Below are 18,537 nucleotides of genomic sequence, written 5' to 3'. Positions count from 1 at the left end.
TTCAACGAGTTTAGGTCCAACTCGCCAACACTTCGCGAATTCCGCTGCTTTGGTATAGTCTTTTTGTGTTTGCAAAAGTAATCTGCACAAAACACTCGTTCGGAGCTCCAGGACGTCTTCATAATGTATACATAAATAATAGAAATTAAACCCCAACTGATGGCATATAATTGCCAAGTGAAAGAACTACTGGGTGCACAACTGACAAGTCCGAGGCTTAGGATCTCACTCACTGCAAACGTACATTTGAAAAGAGAGGTCACAACTGAGGCTGTCGGCAAAGCTTCATCCACGTCAAAGGAAGAAAGAGGGAAAGTCTCCAGACAAAAAATTGTGGTCAGCGGCCTTCGAAAAAGACTTTCCGGAATCGCACTGTCGTCCCTCCACGCGCTGATATGAAAGCACGCGAGCTTCTACCACGTGGTTCATGACACAGCCTGAGCCATGTCGGCGACCGGTTCGCGAGGGGTTGGCGGTGGGGTTACGTTGATGGTCACTCGGATTAGCCCTTGCTGTACTTAGCTACCGCCTGCAGTTCCTTATCGCCGGCTGGTGTCAACAACGAGAACACACACACCCTGTCTACACCAAAACTACAAGCGTTCACCGCACACGCGTCGCCGCCGCTTTTAAGCTTTTGTGAAATTGCTTTCTTTTGCCGCGGAGAACCGCCTTATCTTAACTACGCGCCTGAAATCCTTCCAGGCGGGCGTACACAATATCAAGCGTTTCGAGAAATGCCCGTGGAGTAGAACTATGGGAAAATTCGGAACCCGCGATGTCGATATCGTCGCCGTTGTGTTAGTACGCCGTCGCGTACTGCAGTCCCCCGTTGGGGGAGGGGGGGGGGGGCGGTCTTACTACGATAACATGGCGACAGCGTTTACACTCTATGTATTTACGCGAGGCTCGAGTATTTGGGGATAATGCTGCCGGTTGGTGTGCCCCTTTGTGCCTGATATTATCGCCCGTGACGCCAGCGAGTGAGATGGCGACAGGCATGACTGCTCAGTAAACAGGCGTCGGCGGCCATGTTTTGCTGGTTGAAGCGAACCCCCTTGTCCTTGACAGCGAGCGGGGAAATGCGAAAAAAAGATTGTATCGGCCGTTTTGCCAGAACTAGCGACGAGTGTCGTCTGCAGTTTCCGGCAACTATTTTGCCATAATCGTGAGCTTAGCGAGGAAATGATTTTTGCTAGCCACAGAACACTACCACGCAGAAAGGGAATGCTTGAACATGTTTTTGTTCTGGATATATATCAGGGATATATATGAGAGAGAGAGAGAGAGAGAGATGAAGGTAGAGCGGAAGAGGGAATAGCATATAGTGTCGCAGGAGAATAAAGTAAACAAAGTTCCTAGTGGCCGATGGCTGCATGATCTTTTCTCGGATCACTAGTCCGTAATATGATACCTCTTTGTACACAGTAGTTTCTCCTTAATTTAAGTGTGTGAACGATTTCTTTAGTTATCATTGGCCTCATCTGAATAAAAATATATAAAAGATGTGTGTTGGTTTCATGAAACTGGAACTCAGAGTCAGTTCTTGTACAAAACACTGCTAAGTGTAGGATTTGAAAAAGGACCCTACTTTGGGGAGTTGTATCTTCTTTCTCAATAAAATGATGCAACATGTTTTTAATGGAAATGAATGCCGAAATAGAGTATAACAGGTTACCTAAATTTAAAAAAAAATCGAGGGTGGTGTTTTTTTTTATTCGCATCGGAATTTTTCTTTGTTTGATTTTTTTTCCATGTTTGACTAAATATATCCGAACTATTGTATCACACAGATACCTTAGTTATTTTTTAAATATTAGCTATATATTAGTAGAATAATATCTGCAAATTATATCATAATGATTAAATTATTTCATGAGATACAGACCTCCAAAATTTGCCATTTGTCGTTCGAGCAGGCATGTTTGTCAATTTTTAGAAAAATAAATAAATTTTAAATAAATTTGATTACTTTATATTACAAGCAAGCTATACCCATAGTTTGCGCCTAAAACGTATTAGAGTTCTCCTAATGTTATCGCTTTAGTTATTCACTCTCAAACGGGCCCCCTCCATCAGTGCGCGTTATTGCAACTGTCCACCACCTCATGCCTTACGATTTTTCCTGTCCCCAAGTATTTTTTCTAGTCAAAACTAAGTTTGGATTCGTTCATACCAGACACTAGACAATAACATATAAAAACATCAGTTGATTTGAAAATGTCGACTAGCCATCCTTTGGTCGATCTTATCTGAAATCACCCTATATTCCATCTATTCCCGTAGATAACTTTGGTTTCAATTTTTTAATGGCCTCCAAGACTTCAGATTCATTAATTGGAGCAACAGTCAAAAAATCCAGGCAGTTTATATTCGAGCTAGGCATTAGGCCATTATTTGTACTGAAAGAAGCACTAAAGTGGCTCGCAAAAAGATTAGCTACATCAACAGGGTCAGAGACGCAATCCTCATTATCTCGCAATGTGATCGTGGTAACATTCTCTTTGATACTCTTTTTGACAAACTTCCACATACACTGTGGCTGTGTGCTCAATGATTGCTCGGCGATGTCAGCATGTTGTTGTCTATCTCGCTTAAACAATTGTTTCACTTCTGCACGACATTGACTAAATCTCGTCTACCAAACGACATTGCCAGTTTTTTTGTACAGGCGATGATAGTGTAGCTTGCGCCTTAAGCAATGTCTTAGTTCCTTCGAGAACCATACGGGATAGTCACTTTTATGAGACACCCTCTTTGGTATAAAGAGTCGCATGCTTTCCTGGACAATAGTCGAAAGTGTGGAAGTTGCTGATTTAACACACTGATCAGCTAGAACACTACTCCAGTCATGGTCCCGAAGATACTGATACAATGAATAGTAATCACCGTTGGAGTAGGAAAACCATGATTTTGAATGGAAAATTTGCTTGGCAAGTGGGAAGAAAAATGATACAATAAAAGGTTGATGATAGTTATCTACCCGAGATAGCGGAGCTTTGGCAAGACTGATATCAACAGCCGAAGTAACCAGGGCAAGGTGAAGTATGTTTCCACAACAGTTGCGTACAGTATTACGTTGTTCAAAACCATTGAAATGAACGAAGTCTAACAGACAAAGTAGCTTCAGCCTTGTGTTCGTGTGACTGACTAAGAAGCTGCCTGACTCTCAATCGTAACCAGGAGGGTTGAAATCGCCATACATGTGCACTCGAAATTTAGAGAAGTCGATTCTTTCTTCCAGGAAGTTGATATGCTCACAGAAAATAATGTGATCAAACATCGGCGGAAAATAGTAATTGCGAATGAGAAAGTTTCTACCATCGGTAGACAGTACTTTAATCCACACGCTCTCAGGATAGCACTCGAGATCGCTCCTCCGACGAACTTTCAAGCTCCTATCTGCAGCAATCAAGACACCTACCCCCAAGCTCTTTCCCGTTTTCACATAGTCACGATCACGTCTATATACTTCATACTTGGGTGGAAAATAATTAGAACTAGAAATTCCATCTACAAGCCAAGTTTCTGTTAGGCATATGATTGAATACGTGCTTGACATAGCCTCCGAAATAAACTCGGCGTCCTTAGTCCTCAAACCACGTACATTTTAATAATAAATGGTACACTCATCATGCATCTTCTTCGTTTCTCCTCAGCAACCCAAAAAACTGCCTAAAGGGACAGCCAATGGGCCACATACTCGCGTCATTCACCTTGTCAAAATCGTCCCCCTCTACAGCGATCATTAAATCATTAAATCGTTAAATATATAATTAAATCTTCCTGTCTTAGTTGATCTTCTATCACCTCCCATTTTAACCTGTTCCTGTCTCCGTCTATTTTTATATATGCTATATCTGCTCTACCTTTTCACCTAGGTCTCTTGCTCTTGCTCCTTTATCTCCCTTACGTTTTGGCACTTGTAGTTCAACTTCATCTACAGCGGAGCCCTCAGGGCTTCGGGACCCCCCAAAAATATACGACATGACGTCAAATTCTATCCCCTAGTGTGCTACCTGTAGCTCCACTGTAGTGGATGCCCCATGCAAATGGGTCGGAGCGAGCCTCATGCAACTCCCTGTTTACTTCAAATACGGCGTACTGAAGTCGTTTGCTCACGATTCTAATCAACCGGTTAGCTTCCACCACCCGCAGCTCTGTCTGAAAAACCTGTCCACAGACCCCTGGGATAGTGCATATTTGCACATGCAGCCTCTCAGGGGCCTCCTTCAGCTTACGTACCGCAACCTCAATGTGTCTGCTGAGGTTCTGACTACTTCCTGTCAACACATCATTGAGTCCTGTAAGCATTACTACTAGGTTCCTTCCCTCCATGTTACCCCAGAGCTCTCCTTTAGCTTTGCCCACAGCGTCCACGATGCACTTTCCTGACTGGGCCACTAGGTGTACCCTCCCGTCCTCTTCCACCCTGGCCAATAGACCCTCTTTAACCCTTCTTACTTTCGAGCCTCCTACCACCGATACCCTCTTAGCATCCAACTGCCTCTTTTCATCCCGTTTTCTCCGCCTCTGCACTGCGGCTGACTCCGTTCAGCTATCTGCGCTACCTCACTTTGAGTCTGCAGGTTTACCACCGCGTCCTTTACTGCCCCGCTGTCAACCTGTGCCACTACGACACTGCACACTCTAAAAAAAGTTTGTGCGTCTACTTTCACGCACAACACTAGGAGAGCCAATCGCGGCAACTTACGGAGGCAGCTCAGCGAATGACACTGCCGAAACATATGTTTAGGCCAAAAAACGCATTCTGAGTTCTGACATTAAGCAATGCAAGCGTACGCACGGGCTTTTTTTAGAGTGTAGGATCGAGAAGGGGGGGGGGGGGGGCACTTTCGTCCTGCTGACTTCCACCTGTTTACTATAGTCAGTTACAGGTCAAGAAGGTAGCGGCAAATGCCTCTCAAAGGGAATCAGATATCCCTCCGCCACCTCCGCATCCAATAGCGTTCCACCGCTTCCGTGACGTCGCGGCCAACGCGCGAGGAAGGGCTTGCTTTTCTGTACATATTTGCTTTATCTTTCGACTTTGACTTAGCATTGTGGAAGGTACGAGAGGGAGATTAGAGTTCTCCCCCACCGACGGAAACAAATACGACTTTCGGAGATTAGCTTCCCCCCCGATGGATACAAAGGCTGCTTTCAGGGGCTCGGTTCCCTCTCTGATAAATACAAAGGTCGCTTTCTTAAAAAGTGGGATCGGAGACAAGTTTGAATCCATTGAAGCGGAACAAGGAGTGTTTCCAGTGAACTCTTCTTTCGACTGCGGAGAGATTTGAAACGGGCGCATCACGCTTGTGGGAGGAGCTTCTCCTACCTTCTTGACTTGTAACCGACTATAGCGCTTCCTTCCCCTGAGATCGCACTTCCCGCTACGTTCGCTGTTGCCTCCTTCCTCAGCTGCACCAACCCAGCCCCGCACTCCCTCGTACGCTGCCCCATCTAAGCCTTTCATGGTTCCTCCTTCTTGACCTGTGTCTCGAGCTCCGCCCGCTCCTCACTAAGCTCGCTTACCATGCGCTCCACCTCTCTTTCCCATTCTCTGAGGAGCTCATGAAACTCTACCTTGAGTTCCGCTTTCTTCGCAAACACCTCGACCTGAGTCTCCAGAACCACCTGCTTCTCTCGCTCTACTTTAAGCTTCCGCTTCACCTCCTTAACCGTAGCTATTAACTTTAATCTCTCCGGAACAGTCTCGCAGATTGGTCAAACCAAGCTACAACTCCTCGGCCTCCGCTAAGCTCTCAAAATTTGTCTCAACTATATGCACCCACCGCATGCACTCATCACAGGACACTATGTCGTCATCTTCTCTGTTTTCTGTCTTAGAGGTTCCTAAAATCGGTGCAGACTACTCCATGTACTCCTGGAGAAAGAAAAAAGTTCACCAAAAATAAGAACAAAGCCTTAGTCTAGCCTTACTTGTTTGTGGCCTTCTGGCGGCCTAAACCAGAGTGACTTTCTGCCCAAGCGCTTCCTAAATCTTTGCAGAATATCACAGAGTCGATGAGCGTGCTACCTATTGTTGTCATGATACAGTAGCGCGCCGCCGCACACAGAGCAAGCTGCGCGATTCTAACATTTCCCTTTCTAGGCACCGTACCCATACGTGCAAGCACGTGCAGCTGGCGCGTAAACATAGCTTTGGCAAGCTGTCCGCACAAGCAGTGCCATGGCGGTGGCCAGTCGCCTTGCTTGCAATTGTCTATAATAAGCCGTTAGACGCGAATAGACACAGAAAGCTTGCGCCTCAAGCGCGAGTTTTATGCATTTGGTGCTTCGTCACACGCGCAGTCGACGCTCGTCCAGGGCAAAGAGCGCGCGCTGAAGGGGGAGACTTTTACCGGGTTCTTAATCTGACACTGACCATAGACCAATCTTTGTAACACTTGCAATGCTGGGGTACGCTGTGCGTTTTCTTGGCTTCATGATAAGATTATATGGAGCGGCGCGGGATTGCATTTCTTTCTTTTAGTCCGGTCCTGACTGAATACAGGATCCTTAAAAGCCAGCTTGCTTTTATAATAAACACACATCGCCTTCCAGCAGCAGAGAGAGTCTGTCTGTTCCTTCGGCAGCCATTCCGTCGTCGAAATCGCCGGAAACGTAACATCTCACCTGCCAGTTTGACTACGCCCCCACTGCCGCAATGCATTGAGGGAGCTTTAGCGTTTCTGCACGTGCGTCAACGTCGCTGGAGCTCTGCGCGTGTAGAGCACGAAACGGCACGAGCCCTCTCGTGCACTGCCGTTTTCCTACTGTGAACTAAAATTATGGCGGCGTCACGCATGCGCCGAACGCTTAATGGGATCGATCTATTCGCAAATTCAGAGACCTAAGGCGGCCGCCACGCTAGACATTTATGGCGGGCGAAAACAGGTCGTTCCGTGCGATAGGCCACCTATGGTACCAGCTCAACGCATACCACTCGGGTTTCAAGAGGTTTGGGCACGTCAATATAAAATACGAGATAACTACACTGCTGGGACCCATTGTTTTTTAAACGTTTTCTCTAAATTTGTTTTGTAAATGGCGTGATAGTTTCGTGGATAAATTGATATATATACAGGGTGTTCCCGATAAAATTTACAGGGTTTGTTTTTACTGCGAAAATAAACTACGCATCGCCGAACGGTCCTTCTCCGCCCGAAGGTAGCGCTAGAGGTCCGAACCCGTTACCAAAGTTTCAGCAGAGTAGATATTTCACTTAATAGTTATAAATCATTTCCTAAAAATGTCAGTGGCACAATGGTGGTCGAGAGAGCTTTCGAATACATGGTACTCTATGGCGCCAGAAACCGAAAACGGGAGAAAATAGGCTCCATTTTCCCATTGACAATCTTAAAAAATCACGTATAATTTGTATATGAAATATCGGTTCGTGATGAAACTTTCGCATCTGCTTCGGACTTCTCGCTCTACATTTTAATGGAGCATGGGCGATCGGCCTTGCATAGTTTATTTTCGCGATAAAGCAAACCCTGTAAGTTTTTTTTCGGAACGCCCTGTATATGGCGGTCCCTCGCATTCACTCCATTCGGGAAGGCCACCATGTTTCTTGGGCTGGTGACGTGCGACGTCTTCTTGCGTGACCTCCCAGACGAGGTTCTCTCGGCTTATCGAGCTCCAGCTTCCTCGATTCCCAACGGCGATTTGAGCACGCGGTTTCAAGACGATGGCGTCTACAGCATTGCTCGCTTTGTCGGAGTCTTTGACATTATATGAGAAGGGATCAGTGTTTGTAATCAAGAGATAGTAGAAACTGGTAGTTTATTCTTCAACCCAGTGGCGACCAACTAACGCGGCAACGACCAGATCGTCACGGACGAACTCGCCGTCGTCCGCGACGATCTCGTACGTGCATGCAGGGTGGAAGGTCAAATGGCAAAAAAGCGACAGTGAGAGCAGCGTTAGACAAGCCGAGTAGCGTAAGTGCGTGCAATAGTACCATGGCGAAGCGAGCGTGGGCGAGCAAGGGGGCGCCTAGAACGATAGCGCATACAACTAAATATAATGGTCACGTGTTTTATAGGTACCATGGTGTGACTAACTTGGGCAGTGTTGCCTCGTCGCCAGACGAAAATGATAAACATTCATAAAGTGGTTATTGCAATTACCAGAGATCTAGAAGTTGTGAAAATTTATGTATATACTAAGTAGCCTATGAGCATTTCATTTAAAGAATAATATACTCATTTAAATTTCGTTGCTAATCTCTCTAAGCAGGCAATTACTGGCTTCGAAATGGTTTGCCCCTATTTTTATTCACTAGGTTCAAAACCTGCGGCGCTACGTTGGCGTCATAGAGCTGCCAGAAACTCAGCTCATTTTTGGGAAGCAATGGAATGACTGCCTACTGTTCTGCTAATCCGGTGGTAAACGTTGATAAATGCACAACGTTTGGTAGCCGCGGTTTCGTAGGCTGCGTTCAGAGCGACCTAGGCAACCCGCTGATATGACACTAGCGATTGAGTCACCGGCAGCAATGCAAGACGAACCTAATTCGTCAGATCATTATTACTCACTGTTTTCTCTTCGGCGCTCTCGTTGCTGCCGGTTTTGCTGTTGTGGACGTGACCATAAAACTTTTCTTGCGTTACTTCGGCGGCCATTGCGCCAACCGCCGAAAACATACAATCACGGTAGCCCCAAGAGACGAGCAGAAGTCACGAAAGCAGCTGTGTCGACCAGTCCAGTGTTCTTCTGCTATGTACCATCCGTTTTCCCGGAGCTGCGATTAACGTGTAAATTAAATCAAGGCAATAAAACAAAATTAACACTGCGTTTTATGGCATTTCAACCGGAATTTATCCAAATGCCTCTTGGAAAAACGAAAATCTGCCCTCAACCTCGACTCTCGTAGTTTCCACTCTGCCTGCGCAAATTTTTGAATAATCTAGATGCTTTTTTTTATAAGAGTTTAAACGATCATGTTATGGGGACGTTACGCTATCTTTCTCGGAATATACGGTCCTCAAAGTTTAGGCGTCCGAACAGACACTTCGTGCGATTCGAAACGCAAGCATCTTTGACAGAAATTTGAATGGTTCGGTGGAACTACTGTAATAAAATTGGCAGCTAGTACCTTTGTCTTCAAATCCCGTTAATGCAGGAAATGCATTATTTAGGATAAATAGACCCGTGTTAAGATTAAGTGGGTTCTGATGGCTCGAAAACCAGTTTCGCCATTGACAAACTAATGGCGGTCGTGAAGCTGTTTTTTGTCATGCACTGTCACATTCACACGACAATGGCAGATCTGAATTGGTTTTATGATCAGCTCATAGTTATTTTGTGGATTGTTTTAGTTTCGATGTTGGAAACATAAGAAACGACCTGTACAATATAATGACCCATAACCGCTTCAACTAAACTTTAGCCTTCCCATGGCTTCAGAGCCATATTTATGCCTCATTGGTGGAGCACACTCCGAAATAAACGCTTACGAAGACGTTTTATCCAATTGGAGCGTCGTGTTCTACTAACACGTCGAACGTAAAGGCCTCATATATCCTAGGCTTGGTAGTATCTTCAACCTCTTCCTTCATCAGCCTCAAGAAGGCCGCGATTAATTTGGCATAGATGCAACATACTGAGATGGTGATAGTGATGAGAATTGCCAGACTGAATTTTCGAAAAGGTCTATTATCAGCCTTTCTGGCGGTGAAGAACCTATTTTTATTAATTTTGAGGCAACTGGATTAATCTGTCACGTGACCAGGAATGGGAGGCGGAAGGGGGGCAAATGGAGGGAGGGGGAGAGGGAGGGCAGTGAGATGGCGGAGGGGAAGGAGGGAGATAGACAAGGCAGGGGAATGGGAGCTGATAAAACGAGGGCGAGGGGAATGTGGAAGGGTGAAGAAAAGAATGGGAGAGATATGAAGAGAAAAGAGAGGAGAGAGAAATGACAAGGGAATCGGCCTGTCGCGAGACATATTTCCCCGGAAAGAAAAATTTACCTTATGTATATACGGAATTGGTGTGTCACACGACCAACGAGGGAAGCGAAGACAGGGGAAGGGAGGGACGGAGAAAGAGAGCACCATAGAGGATAGGGAGGGACGGGGAGAGACAGAAAAAGAGGGAGAGGTGGGTGCGGAGCGAGGGGAGGTAAAGCTAATAGGGAAGACACCCTAGGAGGAGGAGAGATGAAGAAAGGAAGGGAGGAGAGGGGTGGAGAGGAATTTAATGTTTTACGTGACGTATATTTCTGTCACATGGCCATTACAATTGAATTGTTGTATCGGTCACGTGAGATCAGGTCACGCCACGCCAAATTCTTACACTAAATTTAGCGGAGAAACTGATTCGGTGTAGGTTACGTGACGTCACCTTTTCCACTAAAGTTAATGGAGAGATTGAATCGATGCATAGGACACGTGACGTAAATTTCTCCGCGAGATCTAGCGGAGAAACTGAATTGGTGATTAGGTCACAAAGTGTGAATTTTCCCGCTAAATATGGCGGGAAACGGAATTAACATATAGATTACTTGACGTCAAATTCCCAACCTAGCGCACAGGTCACTTGACATTAGGTCACGGGACTTCAGTTTTCTCGCTAAATATAGCGTAAAATGTAAGTAAGAATGGACGGATGAACGATAAAAGTTTTGGAATAGAGTGTTTCTTTAAAAAACAACTTTTTGAAACAATATTCCAACGAAAGACATTAAAAAGTATCCCATTGTTTGAGAAATTTCGACAGTAAGCTCAGTGCCGTCGCCGAACACTGCGAGGTCTTCGACCATGGAATCGACTTTGCGAATGCACGCGTGATCTACACCGAGCTTTATTTTCGCAGAAGACTTTTGCCGGAGTCGTGGCACATTCAACCCACTCCAGGAAGTTTAAACGGGTCCGTGGGTACCTTGCCGTCTGTGTACGCCCAGCATCTACGTAACTTGACTAGAAAAATTAACGAAGGAGCGTTTTTGTAAAAAAGGGGGATGCACTTGGCTGAGGAAGAATACGAGAGCTCCTGCTCTCACGTGCTGCTCCTCTGTTCAATTTATTCACCCCTGAAGAGGAAGCCAAGCAGGTTTAGAAAATTTGGGACACTTTTTCAATGCCTTGGTTAAAGTATATTTTCAGCACTTTGTATGATCACCCTGCTGCATTTTGCTTTGCTAGTATACTCTTCACTTGTTGCTGATTTAAGAACTTATTTAACTAATTTGCCTCATTAAACCGCGACCAAAAATATCGTATGCCGAACATTTTAAAATGTATAGTAATAAATATGCTTGTGCAAATACATATATAAAGTTTTATGTTTGTAAACAATCGGGAGAGACAAGCACCTGAAATAGGAAGCCTTCGTTTTGATACGCCTTCTATTTTTCTCGGAATTCGAAGGCACGTGTATTTTGACAAGTACAATGTAAGAAAGCAGAGGTAATCAGTTTCGCTAAGGACAAGTCCTTAAAGAGGTCTTTGCATGACGGAATGTGCATAGGAAAGGCTATTACTGCCCCCCCCCCCCTTCTCGCTATATGCACACGCACACCTACACACTCGTACAGTCAGCACGGAATGAAACCCGAATGCCGGAACCCGTGGCCATCGACGCAGGCTGCTCCACCTGAAGGGCCCCTGAGAACTAATGAAAATGCGCCGGGGCGCGATGGTGCGGGTCCTACTAAGATGTGCTCGGCATTCGCCAGGCGCGTCTGGGACTTCCGCGTCTCGCCGGTGGCGCGCTGCAAGCGCCGTCACCCGGAGTGCTTTTGTGTCGCCGCACTGTCGCCCGGTCGACACCTGGGGCTTGCGCGCTGCGCGAGAAGGTCGATGTCGGGAGCAGCTGCAAGCTGCTTGTGTGCGCGCCATCGGAGCACGTTCATGGTGTCTTCTCCTCCTGGCGTGCACAGCTTTTATTGTTTGTTATACAGGTCATAATTTTATAATTAGCAGTACTTAAAGCAAAACAGCGCGACATAAGAGACAGAAGAACGAATTGGGATGCATGCATACTCACACCCAACTGAAGGTTGCTTCTAGAAGTATTTAGTAGGTAATAAATAAGCACATCCATACGTCCACTCCCAGAGTTCGTCCAATAACTTCTCTTCTTCTTCAGGCTCGCATGCCTCGCTGCGAATGCCATAATGCAGGTCGACCAACTCGCGCACTCAGCAAACATTCTCCTTGATTCTAGTGACTTGAGCCTTGAACAATACGCCACGCTGTGTAGATTCTAGTCCGAAATGTCCAGCACACCCATTAATTATCACTTTGTGCATCGGATGCCCAGCGATATCTCTTCAGCGCTGTCATTATTTATCACTTGTGTATTAAAGGGGTAGTGAAACGAAATTTTAGCGCCGATCTTGTTGCATAAATATGGGCTAGGGACAGGCACCACCTCGGAAATATAAATATTGCGCTGTAAAACACAGGAGAACTAATTTTAAACATAATTAAACGATTTCAAATTCTCATCTGGTGGATGGGGGGAAGTTCTCGTGACATCACTTGTGCCAAAATAGCAGCGCCGTTCTGCGGCAATACGGCGTGCCGGCAGAATTCGCCTAGGCCTGAACGCGTTCGCAAAGCCTTGGCGGAGAAAGCCAAAGCGTAGTGGCGTAGTTGGCCACAGTGAGCTCGTTCTGGTTGCGGCTCTTTGCACGACACGGCCCGTACATGCTTCTGGCATGGCCGGTATTAGTTGCTGCGAGTCGCGAGCTGCAAGCCGACGTTAAAAAGGATATGTTTGAACTACGAGGGTGTCAGCAAGAGCCACGCAAATGCAAAATACCTGTTCACACTCGGAGCGGACACGCGCGTTTGATCGAAGTGCTGGATTCGCTCTCTTAGACCGCGTTTCGGTAAGCGCTTCTGGACCGATCTTTTACGATTGCAACTCGATACTGACATGACACCTCGGCAAAGAAAGGTTAGACCGACATCGCGTAGCTCCCACGAACTGCTATAGCTCGACACTGACGTAGCGTCGAGTCAGAATAAAAATGGCATACTAATAACAGAGTGTACATACCGAGTTGCCAAGGTAATCCATATGGCGTTTATTTGAGCTCTATATCACACAAAAACAAGGAGATAGAATCAATGAGAGTCCCTTTTCGACGACAGCGTTCGTCACCGCTGTCTCGGAAAACAAGGAGATCGAGATGACAAGGGGAAAATATTGACCTCTGAAATTTAGTTCAGGGATCAAACTACTCATCCGGTAAGGGTCCACAAGGGTCGCGCGGGCATATTCCATTCAGCAGGCCAGTCGGTCATGGACAGACGGTCTTGGCCAAGGACCGCCGGAGCAACGGTGCGCCGAGTCGATGTTGCTGCTAGGTATATTCTGCCGAGCTCGCTCGGTCGGCAGAATCGTGGCTGTTGTAGCTCTTCTCGTGTGTTTGTGGATCCTGCGTTCTTGATCGTCGTGGTCTGTTTTAAGTACTCCTTCCTTCTTTCTTGCTGGTTGAAGTCGGGACGCGCGAGAAGAGCACGAAGAAAAATAAATGTCCGTTGGTGGCCGTTACCAAGTAACTGAGCGACGCTGTCGGCCTTGTTGATTTGATCGTAAAAAGTGCGTAAGACAGCTTCGGAGCTGTCGTAGGATTCTGTCGTAACCTGCGCAAAGGTTACGACAATTTCGTTTCGAGAGCACGGGTTTTCTCTCAAATTTGTCGTACGCACTTTTTTCGTCGTGAATTCGACTTGAGAATCCGGCCTCGGAGCTGGTTTTGTCAGTGCTGCCGTGGTTGCCGACTTGCCGTGGTCCCTGGTGCAGCGTGCGTGCAGCCCTTGCACATCTCAAACGGCCACGTTGTCACAGGTCGTAAATCGTCGACGCGCCACCAAGTGGCAACGCTCGTAACCACAACATTCACGCCGTAGCCTTTCCCGACCGGCACAAGTGACGTCACGAATGCGCCCAATATCCCAAGACGCATCGCGCTCTCCGATGGCCGATTTTTGAGCGCGCGCCCAATCGGGCCCATCAGGGTGAAAAATATAGCCATCCGTTCAAAATACAAACGCGCGATTATGATTTATGAATATCATTGATCATATTGAACCTATTTCTGACCATAATAGGTGTATTTCAAGTTTCGCTTCAGTATCCCTTTAAGGGCGAAATGAAAGTGTGCACAGAAGACCCGCAGTGCTTGATGACGTGTCACCGGAACCATGCGTAGGCTCCGGTGAACAACGTGGAACACGCGGTATCTGAGAAATAGTAAAACGTTACAGACTGAAATAAAATTCGTTTATTGGCACAACCATAGTTTTTGTTTCCGGGCGAGAGTGCGACGACACAGAAGCACCATAGAGTAATATACACAAGGTAAAGAGCTGACGCTGTCATAGGCCCCAGCGGCCCAGATAAACGTGTGACAGGTAGCGCTCCTAGCGGTCGGCATTAAGCATAATCTGATTCCTGTTCCGGTGAAGTTAGTTTCGGTTTCGGTTTGGGTGTTTTAGCTCCGGTTCTCCGGTACCCTTCTTTCATCCTTTTTCCTTCCCGCCTCGCTCCTCACTCGGCTCTCGGGAGCTCCTTGACTCCCGAAGCCGATGTTTTTCGTTTTTTTTTATTTTCTAATATTGACGCACTTTGATTTTAATTTTTACGATAGAATCCGTGCAAAATATGACAAAAAATATTTCAACTTACTTGACAAAACAGAGGTGTATTTTTTGCTCTTCTCCTATTGTAAAACATCAAACTTACACAATCGCCACATTGGCTCCTGGTTGGTAGAACATTTTCGGGGCAACAACAGTAAGTGGTATGAAAACATTTTATTGGACCAGATTCATGTATACATGATTTACTTCAGAAGTTCTGAATGTTTTATACGAAAAAGATACTCACAAAAATCAATTAATATGAAGGAATTCGGCATATCGTACACTTCGTAATAGATTCTTAGCAGAACCAAGTTTACAAAAACTTTCCCCAGAGAACATGCTGAATGATCCATTCACTTTCATGCCGACTCGGGCATGGGAAGTAAGTACAGAGATATGTAAGACATCGCTATCCTTACCAGTCATAAGGGTATAATAAGAGTGCGAAGCACACACCGGATAGTGCAAGTTCACAATTTCCAGCTAATAAAATAACACCAATTTGCATAGCCTCAAACTCACTGCGGGCAAGCTATTACTAAACAATGAGAGCTTTATTCGAAATCTGGCAAGATTCAACGTCTCTAAACATTCCCCGAAATTGTTCAGAAAACAAGTATGGCTTCAGAAAAAGCAGCTAAAAAACTATGGACAGTGGATACAAAAGCGGATACATTTTCTTTCGAATATTTTTAGCCTCTGTACACTATTTTCTATAGAAATTTTGTAGTTCTGTAGAAAGTGAATAAATATTTTTGTTAGAGAGCCGTGATAAACAATTGTTGGAAAAAGGTGAAACAAATGTATGGAGTGCAAGCAGCACCGCCCAATTAATGAGCGCTTTCTGTTTTTGGTTTGGCGACCGCCTCCGTTAATACACCATTAACAGTTCAACCTGTCTATAGACGCCTTACACACGCGCCAAATTGCAGCCACCATTGCTGACCTTCTCTTTACTTACCGAGATGCCGAGCGACTGAAACGGTAGTTGACGATCCTCTACAAATGCCGATGCTTTAGAAAAGGACACAGTTGAATCTAATATGGCAATAACCTGGCCTGCTATGGTAATGTTGAAGTGAAATAAACGGAATAAAAGGAAACAAAAACTGAAGGTCAGTTATGGCGGCGTCCATGCACAGCTGCTGCAAAGCGTCTATACTTCGTCTCACCTTAGTATGGACTATTGTTAGCCGCGCGTGCTAAAAGCGCGAGTTAGTCGCTTTCAATGAAGGCGCGCGGCGGCTGCACGAGCGCTCGTGCAGCAAGTGCTTTAGCCAAGGCTGTCAAGGTTGGCCGCTCGCGCTAGCACAGCCTTCGCGGTTATTCCATGCTAGGGTGAGGCGAAGTATAGTTGCTTACCAGCCACTGAAGAGTGCAACCGAACTTTGTCTGAATTCCGGTTAAGTAAATGAACATGCCAACACAAGCGTATTCTGCAAAACCTTTTTAAAAAACCTTTTGTGGCATTCCTCTAAGCAAAGGCTAATACCACCCAGACCTCAAAGTGTACGATACAAGGCGGCATACACTCCTCGAAGATGTGCCACACAATCTGTTTTAGGAAAAAAGTGATTTGCTAGTTCCTGAATAAAATGAAAGGCAGCCTGTGATGGTACTACTAACTTCCCGAAGAGTTTTCCTGGCACGTGGTGTGCTTTAAGCACAAAAAGTACTGTTGAGACCTGGTCAAGTTATCAGACTCATCCCATAGCAGCTGAGAACAGCCACAGCTGTGGGTTGTCTTTTCAAGCACAAGCTTAATCAAATAGCCCCAAACGTAATAGGTAGACGAGTCATCAATTACATTAGACCTGATGTCTGGTGATAGCTCAGAAATATCCTCGAGTGGTGGGAAGTTATCAATTGGAAGATATCGCACGTCGTCTGATATTGAACTTTCATGGTGCGAAGATATTGGCAACTCCTTGAGGAGGTCCCAGCCTTGCCATCCTCTACGTTTCCATTGTTCGACAGTTTGAACAGTTTCTTTATCCCTACGTGTTTTAGTCCTAAGGTGAACTGATGCACATTTGGGTTTGTGTTGCAGCCCATCATTTGTCGTATATAGCTCCAAAACGTTTCTCAAGTGGGTCTTGCTGCAGGTGTCGTGTAAGTAAGAACTTAAAGTCATGGCTGTTCGAAAAGCTCACCCCAGAGCATGAGGACACTTTTTATAGTAACTTGCCACCCTATGATGGCTTGTGGGTGCCACCTATTTTGGAACTGCCATGCTGAAATCCATCCGAGTTGCTGGTGAAGGAAATCCGAATATTTCAGATTCTCCTGTCAGAATGGCATGACGCAGCTTCTGCCCTGTCTTCTTGAATTGTGAGCTATTTAGACAATCAAAACGTATGTACATATCCTATCGCAGAAATAGGCTGTAGCCATGGCTGCCTCAGGAAGCTCTTTGGCATAAACAAGCGATTTGATTACAAGAAAGAGTGAGGCACTCCGTACCTGTGCGGCACGATTTACTTCCATGTTACTAAAATGTTTTTTAAAAAATGTGTCTCTCAGTAAGTTTCGGAGTCCATTGCAAGACCATCTCATGGGTAGAACAATAAAGTTCAACAATGTGGGACCACTGAGCGACCTCATTTCCCATACAAAGTTTGTTTGCTTGGAGATTGCTCTTAGTTGTTTTAGCGAGGTGCGAAACATCAAGGATAAAGTAAACACAGTCTTTGTCAACTTTAAAAAATGGCTTATCAACACACCGTTGGTTGGCCAAGCTTACGTTTGAAGCCCCGTAATAACAGACCACAGCCTTTACTGTGAAGCCAACAGTCTTAAGCTCCCGAACGAGAGAATTCAGGAGACTGAATTCTCTCTTTTTTAGACTAAGTGTTAAAAATACGGTATACGGAGTACGTAGCGCCGGGTCCCTGAGAGTACCTCGTCCTAGAACAAATTATGGGCTTCAAATGTTACAGCATACATTGGCAACATTACTGAACTTTTTAAGAGACCACCACGTCTGTCTTGATGCACTAAATAAGAAAACAATACGCACAATATTCACTTCTAACTTTTAAACTTGTTTCTCCTGCATAGGACTGCCTGTTTTGTTTTTTCGAATTTAAAATGTTTCTGTTAACGTTTCGTGTCTGCCGACCTGCCGATAGGGGGCAGGGGCTTTGTCAAGCTGCACATTTTGCAGCTTTTTTCCCTGTCTCCGTCACCCATATGTACAAATGGGAGTAAATAAATGAATTGAATTGACTGCGTTTAACAGAAGACGTTTTTGGTGTGTGCGTGACTGCAGGCACATAGCCAGGGGGGGGGGGGGGGGAGGGGGGACATGGGGCCCGGCATTCCCCCCCCCCCCCCCTCGAAGTCTTCTATTTTGCTGGGGCCTCCTCTCGCTCCTCCGCCTCATACAGCATTTTGTCAAGGGCGCCCCCCCGAAACAACGTGCCCGCCCAACAGTGTATGCAAGGGGCTAAGCCCACCCCACCTCCTGAAAATTCAGAGAGCACAACAACCAAGGCTCTATCTGCAATGTTAGAAATTCGTTCAGCACCGTCATCTGTAAATCCATGGACAATGTCGTGGGCAGGGTCGTGGGTTAAGTTATTTTTTAAAACAATCTCATCGAAAATGAACATGTACACACGATCCAGTGCAGGGCGACAGCCCGGCGGAAACAACAGCGCGAGAAACTCAAACAGATCGGCGCCACAAATTTCTGCCGAGAATGCGAGCACGCGGGTGGTCATGCGTCACCTTGATTGATGCGAAGTCGACCAAGCATGATGCAGCAGAAAGCACAGACGGACGGCACGCACGGCACGGACGAACGACGCACGGAAGAGCAGAGGCCATGCAGAATGATGCAGAGGCGACGGCGTGCAGGCAGGAAGGCCACGACAGGCGCCATACATCACGTGGTTTTTGTGACGTATTTGATTAACAATATTTA

Source organism: Ixodes scapularis, unplaced genomic scaffold (genome assembly GCF_016920785.2).
Source record: "Ixodes scapularis isolate PalLabHiFi unplaced genomic scaffold, ASM1692078v2 ptg000378l_1__unscaffolded, whole genome shotgun sequence".
In the NCBI taxonomy this organism is placed as follows: Eukaryota; Metazoa; Arthropoda; class Arachnida; order Ixodida; family Ixodidae; genus Ixodes; species Ixodes scapularis.
This window is presented reverse-complemented; position numbering follows the sequence as displayed.